Source organism: Lutra lutra, chromosome 15, assembly GCF_902655055.1.
Source record: "Lutra lutra chromosome 15, mLutLut1.2, whole genome shotgun sequence".
NCBI lineage: Eukaryota > Metazoa > Chordata > Mammalia > Carnivora > Mustelidae > Lutra > Lutra lutra.
The window spans coordinates 14,014,324-14,024,948 of record NC_062292.1 but is presented as its reverse complement, the minus strand read 5'-3'; positions in this window follow the sequence as shown (position 1 = coordinate 14,024,948).

The following is a 10,625-nucleotide window of genomic DNA, read 5'->3' as shown; positions in this document are numbered from 1 at the left end:
CAGCCTCCAGTAGACAATGAAGAGATTTATTCTTAGCAACTAAGATAGGCAAATGGGTGCAGTCAGGCCAGGAAGAAGTGGGGGGGGGGGGGTAACGCGGTGAGGAGTCACACTGCGGCAGATGTCTTGGCTGGGAGAGAAAGTTCTAGAAAATGCGCTGTGGGATGGGGAACAGGGGGGCTTGGGCTCAATTCAGAACAGCCCAGCTCCCTTCCAGACGTGAAACGAGAGCAGCATCCAGGGGGATCCCCGGGAGACCCCGGCGTGCAGGGCCTGCCAGCCGGGCTGCGGGGCGCGGGCGGGGGAGCCACGCACGCTTGCGGTGCTTGGAAGCACAGTCGGTTCACCGGAGCGGGCTGGAAAACCCTCACCCCTGGGGAGGAAAAAGAAGATGGGATTTCTCCTGGGGTCGGAACAGGACCCCGCTGGCCAAGAGACAATGGTTCCAAGAGCCTCAACAACTCCACCCCTGTTGACGAGGGAACTCAACACCCCGGAGATCGGCGTGTGAAATCTGCGCTGGGGAAGAGAGTCCTCATTTAGCAGAGAAAGCGCTGCGCTATCTATGTGTGAAAGCTTTTTTAACACTGTTCCCTGCTCTCCATATGGCGAACTTCACCCAAATTAGGAGGAACTGATGAACAAAACTCCAGCAACTGGAAAAAGAGAGCGAGCTCCATCCAGGAACCCATCCCAGAGGCAGCTCTCTTCCCCTCCCCCAGCAGGGGCCCCCAGGGCAGGGTGTCTGGCCTCCTGTCCTCACAGCCCTGCGACCTCCTCTGGGCCCCCAGATGCTCCCCATGGAGCAGGGCGAAGCATGTTCCCTCTCCGTGGATGAAATCAGGGTCTCCGATAGTTCAAATAATAATGGCCACCATTCCTTGTGCATTCACTGTGTGCTACACAGTATACCGGGGGCCTGGCTCCTATCATCTCAGGTGTCCTCACCAAAACCCCATGACAAGGTGTCTTTATGCCTATTCAAAATTGGCAACATTGAGAATCAGGTTCTTTCGGCCAAGGCGGCACAGGAAGGTTCAGAGGCGACTGATCCCAACGAGGTCTAGATGCTCGGGCCCACCCTCTGCTTCTCCAGAGCTAGCCCAGGAGCAGGGTGGAAACTTTGCTCCGGTGAAAACCGAGGGGAGGCTCCCACGGGCTGGGAGGGAGCTGCACCCTTTGCCTTGGTCAGAGGGCAAGGGCAGAGCCCCTCATGGTTTCCCAAGAGGGCTGGGAGCAGGGGGGTGGGTGTGTGGGGGCCACAGAATGACTCAGAGGCCCTCGGTCCTGGAAGGAAACTGAATGACCCATAGCACTCCCTTTTGGAGAAGCCAAGGGTCAGGAAGACAAAACTGAGTCACACAGCAAAGTGATGTAAGTAAAACAGCCAGGCCCTGACCACCCGGGTTATGTCCTATGATACCGTAGAGACTGCTGTGACAGGAACAGCCTCCCTTGTCAGTCTTCTACCTGCCTCTCCCTAGTCCTGTCCATGGTCTGGGCTCCTGCTGCCTCTAGGGGACCACCCCCTACCCAGCTCTCCCACCTTCGTGCTCCCTTTCCTGACCTCATGTGAAGGCAGCAACTCCTGACCACGTTCCCACTGGCACCCTTTTGCCATGGCCCCTCCAGCCACGTCCCTGTTGGCTTTTCCCCAGGGTCTGGGGGCTGTGCGTGCCCCCCCCACCCCGCTCCTTCCAGCCTCCCTGGCCCAGTGTGGCAGGAGGAAACGAAGCTCGACGCAAAGATGTTTAGAATGTTTATCTCGGTGTGATTGTATCACATACAGCAACTCCGCGCTGTGCCCGGGGCATTGCGTGGTTTGAAAGACGCTATACAGACTAAAATTGTGTGGCATTGTTTGTTCCTCCACATTCGGCGAGACAGAACCAATCTAGTAATCACTGTTTTTGCTCCTCAAATCAGGGACGCTCCATTTTGTGTGCGTGTTGGCTAATCTGGAAATAAAGATTCGTAGCAAATGTATAAGGAGCTCTGGAAGCAGTCAGGGCCTGATGAATGAAAGGCAAAGACAGTTGAGGAGAGGTCGGTGGGAGCCCCACAGTCCCTCCAGCAGGGACAGCTGCCCATTCCCAGGGTGACGGGAAGTGCCACATCTCATCTCCGATCCCGGCAGACAGAAGGGGCCCCGGGGAACACTGCGCCCCAGACCCGTGCCCGGCCAGCTGCAGTCGGCCCATAAACCTCCTTGCCGCCAGGTCTTCGCCCCAAGGTCAGGTTCTCCAGAGCTGGGGCTGACCCTTTCAGAGCATAAGCTCTCGAAGGGCCGTGGGGAGGAGAGGAGAGGATGGCACCATGGGTAGGGATAACCACGCACACACCCGAGTCTGTTCAAGGACATGACGGGAGGGGAGTGGAGGGACAGGGTCTGGGAGTTCTGGAGCCGTCCAGCTGGTCTGCAGCATTACCGAGTTAGCACGGAGCTAACCCTGGCCCCTCGCCCAACATGCGGGACCAGGGCTTAAGCAGCCTCTGTGCTGTCCCAGCTGAGGCGCGACCCCAGGGATTGGCCGGACTGGAACCCAAGAGGTCTGCACCAGCACGTTCCCCTGGGAAAGGGAATGCATCTGGCTTCCAAGCCCGGCCCCAGCCTCCTGGAAACAGGGCCTTCCTCTCATTTTCTCCCCCCCTTTCACCTGCCCACTCACCTCATGACCTGCCACGCCGCTCACAGCCTGCTTTCCCCGGCTAACCTAGCACCTGTGGCGTACCCTGACTTCTCCCCGCAGCCTGCCCAAACCCTGCACATGCTTCAGTGTCCAAATCAGACACCATTGCCTTTCCTGGAACACCTTCCACAATCCCTCCCACTCCACGCAAGATTACCAGGTCACCACTAAGCCCCAGAGCCTCAGTCTATAGCTCTACAGACGGATCCTACCGTAGCCCCGAAGCAGATGTGTGTGGGTCTGCCCCCACCAAACGTAAGCTCCTGGGGCACAGAGCCCCAGCGTGGTCTTGTCTGCAGCACTCCTTCACCTCCGGCACCCAGCAGAGCGTCTAGGGCGGTGAGCGTGATCAGGACCCCAGGCATCCCCGCAATCAGCATTCCCCGAGATACGGGGCCAGGTGGGCAGTAAATGAGAGGTGGTCGTGGATGATCAGCTCACGGTCCGAGACGTCACTGACTTCACTTCTCCCTTCCAGAGACTTCCCTGGCACTTTCCAGGTTGTTCTAAAAGTTAACAATTCCCAAATAGTTCACGTTCTCTTCATTGCCAAGTTGGAGCGTGTTGTCTGCCAAGTTAAATTGTGGCCGAGTCGCACAGCAATTTAACTGGTCTGATGCACGAGGCCTCATCATCCATTACCAGGAGCATTTAGAAGCGAGGTAATTACAGGCTGCATTCCTGAAGCCTGAGGCTCCACGGCTACAATCCTGGAGTTTATTATAATAATAGTGATGGGGAGGGGTCCCAGGGATTCCATTTCCAGACTGTTCAGATTGGCACGAAAGAGCCCCAGAGGAAGGGACAGTAGACGCCACTGCTCCTCTCAAGGTCAACTCCACCCCAAGGAGGAGGCCCTGGGCTAAGTTCCCCCTACCCCCAGCCTTCTCCTTCGCCACTGGGAATGAAGCTGCCCAAGGGCAGAAGGGGTTCCCTCGATTTCTCCTGTCTCCAGCGCCAGTCTTATCCCACGAGAGATGGCACAGAGAAGCCCACTCCCTTAGCTTGTCACCAACAGATTTAGGCAGAATCATTGCTCTGGGATGAGCTGTAGGACAGGGGAAGCCCTACTGTGATTACAACACAAGCACCAGAGAGCAATTGCTGAGTTTTCCAGATCTCACTTTTAAAATGCAAATACCCAGTTGAGGAAAAAAATCCATCAGGTCCCAACAGTAGTATGATTAAGCTGGTATGAATTAGTACAGCAGATTCTCTCCACCTCTCCGGGTGGGGGGGCCTTCCGTTTTTTAAAAAGCATTTGATTCCTAGGTGCAGCATAGGGGCAAACTCTAGACAAGAGGCAAGAAATAACCACATGGCGTTTGCTCATGGTCAACCTTGAGTTAATAATGTAGTTAGTTAATCAATCAATCAATGAGTTGTTGATTAAGTCAATGAATGGGCTGTTGGATAGGACAGATCTTATTTGATCGCTCTGCCTTTTCAGATGGAGCAAGCCAATCTGAGTCTCTGGGCCCACGCCAGCCCAACATGTCAGCCACCCCAGGGACCGTGATGGGCAGAGCACAAAGTGTGGGAAGGTAGCAGAAGGGCTACTCAATAAAGCTGGAGAGCAAGCTGTCCTGAGGTTTTTTCCAGGTTACAAAGAAAGACCCCTCTTTCTCCCCAGAGCACGACCCAAACCCCACTCCTACTTCCAGCTATGCATTCTGAGCCAGGGTAAGTCTTCAAAAGTCTTTCCAAAGCTTTGTGTACACGCTTACCACGGAGATACTGCAGGTTCGGTTCCAGACCACCATAATAAAGTGACTAGCACAGTAAAGTGAGTCAAATGCCTTTTTTTGTTTCCAAGTGCGTATGAAAGTTATGCATACACGACACTGTAGTCTAGTGAGCGGGCACTGGAATCATGTCTGAAAACACCATGTGCATGTCTTAATCTAAAAATACTTTATTGCTAAAAAATGCTAACCATCATCTGAGCTTCCAGAGTCATAACCTTTTTGCTGGTGGAGAGTCTTGCCTCCATGTTGATGGCTGCTGATGGATCAGGGTGGTGGTGGCTGAAGGTTGGGGTGGCTGTGGCCATTTCCTAAAATAAGACAATAATGAAATCTGCTATATGGGTTGAATGACTTCTGTAACACGCTATGCTGACTAACAGCATCTTACCCACAGTAGAATTTCTTTCAGAATTGAAGTCAATCCTCTCCAACCCTGCCACTGTTTTATCAAGTAAGTTTATGGAATATTTTCAGGGCTTTGTGGTCATTTCAACAGTCTTCACAGCATCTTCACCAGGAGCGGATTCCATCTTGAGAAACTACTTTCATTGTTCATCCATAAGAAGCAGCTCCTCATCTGTTCAAGGTTGACCTTGAGACTGTAGTCATGCAGTACTATCTTCAGGCTCCATTTCTCACCTGGTTCCCTTGCAGTTTCTGCCACATCTGTGGTCACTTCCTCCCCTGAGGTCCTAATCCCCTCAAAGCCAACCACGAGGGTTGGAATCAACTCCTTCCAAACTGTTGTTCATGCTGACATTTGGGGACCTCTTCCCATGAATCACAAATGTTCTAATGGCATCTAGAATGATGAATCCTTCCCAGAGGTTTTTAATTTATCTTGCCCAGGTTCTTCAGAGGAATCCCTGTCTATGGCAGCTGTAGCCTTATGAAAGGTACTTCTTAAATAAGATGGCTTGAAAGATAGAATTACTCCTTGATCCATGGGCTGCAGAATGGATGTTGTGTGGGCAGGTATGAAAGCAATAGTAATCCCATTGTACATCTCCAGCAGAGCTCTTGGGGGACCAGGTGCATTGTCAATCATCAATAATCTTTCGAAGGGAATCTTCTTTTCTGAACAATGGGTGTCAACAGTGGGCTCCAAGTATTCAGTAAACATACACGTAGTCATCCAGGCTCTGTTGTTCTACTGCTAGAGCACAGGCAGAGTATATTTAGCATAATTCCTAAAGGTCCTAGGATTTTTGGAATGCGAAAGGAGCACAGGCTTCAACTTAAAGTCACAAACTGGATTAGCCCTTAACAAGAGTCAGCTTGTCCTCTGAAGCTTTGAAGCCTGGCATAGACTTCTCTTCTGTAGCTATGAAAGTCCTAGATGGTATCTTCTCCTAAAAGGAGACTGTTTCATGTACATTGAAAATCTGTTATTTAGTGTGCCCGACCTTCAGCAACTCTCTTAGCTAGTCCTTGTGGATGACTTGCTGCAGCTTCTCCCTCAGCACCTGCCATCTCACCTTGCACTTGTATGCTCTAGAGATGACTTCTCTCCCTAAACCTCATGAACCAATCTCTGCTCCTTCTGCAGCTTCCTCACCTTTCTCAATCTGGATAGAATTCAAGAGAGCTCAGGCCTTGCTCTGAATGGGGCTTTGGCTTCAGGGAATGTGGTGGCTGGTTGGATCTCCTATCCAGACCACTCAGACTTTCTCCATATCAGCAATAAGGCTGTTACACTTTTTATCATGTGTGTGTTCACTGAAGCAGCACTTTTAATTTCCTTCAAGAACTTCTCCTTTGTGTTCACAACTTGGCCATTTGGCACAAGAGGCCTAGTGTTTGGCCCATCTCAGCTTTCAACATGCCCTCCTCACTAAGCTTCATCATCTCTGGCTTTTGATTTACAGTGAAAGACGTGCAGCTCTTCCTTTCTCTTGAACACTTAGAGGCCAATATAGGCCTACTGTAACAAATCACCACAAACCTGGGTGGCTGAAAACAACAGAAATTCATTCTCACACAAAGCAGGAGGCCGGGAAGGTGTCAGTGGGCTGGCTTCCTTCTGGAGGCTTTCAAGAAGGGGTGACGGTGCCTCTCGCCCAGTGAGCCTCCACGGTGTTCCTTGGCCAGTAGATACATCACTCTGATCTCTGCCTCCGTCTTCATGTCGCCTCTGTCACTGTCTCCCTATGTCTTTCTCTGTCTCCTTGAAGAACACTTCCACAGGAATTAGGGCCCACCCTAATCCAGCAGGTCCTCAACTCAATCCTTACTTTAATGACATGAGCAAAGATCCTATTTCCAAATAAGGCCACCTTCTGAAGTTCCAGGTTGACATGAATTTTTTTTAAAGATTTTATTTATTTATTTGACAGAGAGAGATCACAAGTAGACAGAGAGGCAGGCAGAGAGAGGGAGGGAAGCAGGCTCCCTGCTGAGCAGAGAGCCCGATGTGGGACTCGATCCCAGGACCCTGAGATCATGACCTGAGCCAAAGGCAGCGGCTTAAACCACTGAGCCACCCAGGCCCCCAAGGTTGACATGAATTTTAAAGCGACACTACTCAACAACTCCATCTTCCTAGAGCAGAACAGCAAGAGAAGAACTTCATCCAATCCCCACAAGAGGAGTAAATGATGGGGAACGAGAGGCCTCCAGTGAGGTCCCTCTAAGTGAAGCCCCCAATGGCCCCGCCTACCTCCAGACCTCTGAGGATCATAGTGTGGATCCCAGGGTGTCATTAGATAGGCCTCACTCATCACATCAGGAAACTGAAAGTGAAGACCCTGGGCAAGGCTAACCTGAGAGAAAAGGAAGGCCAACATCATTTTTAGCTCCCTCCGTGATCTCCAAAGTATCTGCCTAAGGAAGGACCTGACCCTGAAAATCCACTCCCAGCTGTCTTTGTGAGCCATGTGGCAGTAGAGAGCCCCCAAGATGGCATTAATGATTCTTATCTCCTGGTAATCACACCCTTATCTATTTCCTTCCCCACGGACTAGATCTGACATGCATAGCCAATAGGATATCATGGAAATAAAGGAGTACAACTTCTGAAGCTAGATCATAAAGATATGGCAACTTCTGCTTTGTTCTCTCTTGGTTCATTTGCGTTGAGGGGAGCCTGTTGCCATGTTGTAAAGATATTCAAGTAGCCCGATGAAGAGGGCCACATGGATAGAAACTAAGGTCTCTTGCCAATGACCAGCACTGACTTGTCAGCCACCTGAGTGAACTAGCCTGGTACTAGACTCCCCGGATGTAGTCCAGTTTTCAGAAGACTGCAGTCCCAGCCAACGTCTTAACTGAAACCACAGGAGACAAACACTCAACTACGCCACTCCAAATTCCTAACTCCTAGAAACTGTGTGATAATAAATGTTTATTGCCGTTTTAAGCCACTAAGTTCTAGGGTATTCATTGTGTCTCAGCAGATAGCTAATATACATACTTAGCTACATAGTCATCCATTTGTCCATTATTCAATAAATATTTACAGAGCAAACAAAATGAGATAGGTACTCTTGGGAAAGGAAAAATTAACATGATCCCTTCTCCCAAGGAGCTTATACCATAGGAAGACAAGATTCATAAACCCAATTCAAAGAGCAGCAGGCACCAAGGGCTTCTAATTTAAGAAAAGGCAGAAAGTGCACTGTGGGTTCCTGGGGGCTGCTTCTCAGTCAAGATTCTCAGTTGCCAACAACAGAAAGCAACTCCAACTTCAGTAGAAAAGAGATTTATTAGAAGGATAATTGAGAGCTCATAGAGGTGATAGAATGACCAGAAGAGCAGCTAACAGGCACAGCAAGGATGCCAAGGAGCTGAGGGGCAGCCAGGCCCCTGCCCCCAGTCACAGCTGGTCTCTGGCCCCAGGTACCACGCCTGTCACTGGACACGCATTACCCCTGCTGGACCCTCGTTGTTCCCAGTATCAGGCAGATGAAAGCACCCAGTTGCCCAAGACCACATCACCTGCACGTTACCCAGATACCAGGGAGCAGATCAGAGCATGCCTGCCCCAGGTCAGCTTCTGCAGGGGGAAGCAGGGAACTCTGCATGGTGGGGCAATCGGCCACAAATAAGAAACATATTAGGGTGTTGAGACACACTGTAGAGAGGGAAGGGGTCACTTGGGGGCAGAGGAGTAACAGGATGGAAGGGGGTCAGGAGCTGCAGCTCAACCCTCTACTTCCCTTGGTTAGGCTTTATCAGACTCAGTGTCCTCGTCAAAGAAAGGGCATGAAAGTATCTTCTCTCTCCTTCCTTTTTACCATAAGTGTGCAGCCTTCCCTTCCCACACCCCAATCCCATCCCATCTGCCATTTGCTCTGCAGATTTTTTTTTTTAAGATTTTATTTATTTATTTGACAGAGAGAGAAAGACCACAAGTAGGCAGAGAGGCAGGCAGGGGGGTGGTAGGGAGCAGGCTTCCCACTGAGCAGGGGCCCTGATGCGGGGCTCGATCCCAGGACCCCGAGATCATGACCTGAGCCGAAGGCAGAGGCCTAACCCACTGAACCACCCAGGCGCCCCTGCTCTGCAGATCTAAGGATGGATAGACTACGATAGAATTAGTTTCTGCAAATAGAACTTAGTGAGGACTTCCCTGATAGATAGGAATGCCCCATAATTGCCTGCCAGGCACAAACGAAGGGGCCTCAGTTAGTCTCAGGGAGAACCAATGATGGGAATCAATGCCGCAAACAAAATCACGGGGGGTGGTCCCGGCCCATCGTTCCACCTACCCAGGCTTCCAGGGGTGTTTGATTTTACCAGCCATCCTGCGCCTGCTATGAAAATATGTGGGAACGCTGGGGTTAAGCAACAAGACTTCTGAACACCCCAAATATGCAAGGAGGCCAACATGATAGACTGGGCCACTCTGCCAAGTCACCAACTCACCGAGCTTATCGCCATCCCCTGAAGATGCCCGCCACGCTCTCTCAGCCGTCAAGGGGCCAATCAGGGGACTGAGTGGCCCTTTCACATGACGGGTCTTAGATGTCTCGGAAACACTGCCCCCTGCTGAGCTCAGCCCATTTCCACCTCCTCCAGGAGAAACACAGAAATGTACCCATTCCTTACGGCCCAGCTTCTCTAGCAGCTCATCTTTGACCATTTTATCCTAAGAGGGCACTGAACTCTTCACCGGTGCCACCGGCTTAGGCAGGTGATAAAAGACCACCTGGAATGTTTGCTCTATTGTTAACCAACTCACTCAGTCAACTGGGGCCAACCTCTCCCAGCCTGGAAGCCCAGGAGTCTCCACCACTTCCATTGAGGCACAAGCCAATTTCATCCTCCCTCATGGCTCAGAAATGACCTTGGCCAAGGTTAGCGGGAACTGAGAGCCCTTGTCTTCCAGACTGATCCCATCAGACCGCAACAACCTCTCTGCGCACGCAAGTCCAAGCCCCATGAAGGTGCCAGCAGCATTTGTAATATTTTCTCCAGCTTCCAGCAAAAACCCGGCAGCCCACTGTACCGCAGAGAGAAGGGGCACCAACCTCTGGGGCCTGCCGCCATTCAGATACACCTTCCCACCACCGCACCTCCCTCTCGGCCCCAGGAGCCTTCGCCTCTGCCAGGCATGTCCCTTGACCTTCCTCCTCCGCTGACTCCCCTCAGCCACTTGGCTGGGCCCCCTGAAATCTGGCCTCACCGTCGTGCGCTTTCCACAGACACGGGACTGAGCTAAGCGGCAGGTAAATGAGGAGGCGGGAGAGGAGGTCAGGGGATGACAGCGCTCAGCAGCAGGAGAGGGAGGGAGGTCGCGGGCTCTGACCTCGTTGTCACTCCCCCTCATCTATCTGGCATCCTCCAGGGAGCCTTCACGGTTAGAAGGACAACCCTTCCACGCTGCGTCCTCGTGTTTCTTATCTTTCTCTCCTTCAGTGTATGTGGGTTTTGTTTTTTCATCTCATAGACACTTCCATCAATGACAAGCTCAATTTCACTCCGCATCCCAGGGCCCAACCAGCTTCACATCTTCCCCTTTCTCCTCAATGCCTCACGATGTATCCCTTCTCTAACTTCCTCTCTTTTACCTTGGAGGTCTGCCCCCCTGACAAGGAATCCTAATTCTGGGTCCATCAAAGTCCTTTGCTCCACAGCCAGGCTGCTGAGAGCCACCAGAGGAAACCACACAACCAGAGTCTCCGTGAACCTGGGGTCTGCCACCAACTCCTTTCTCTCTCTCTCTTCTTCATCCGCTTTTCTGGAT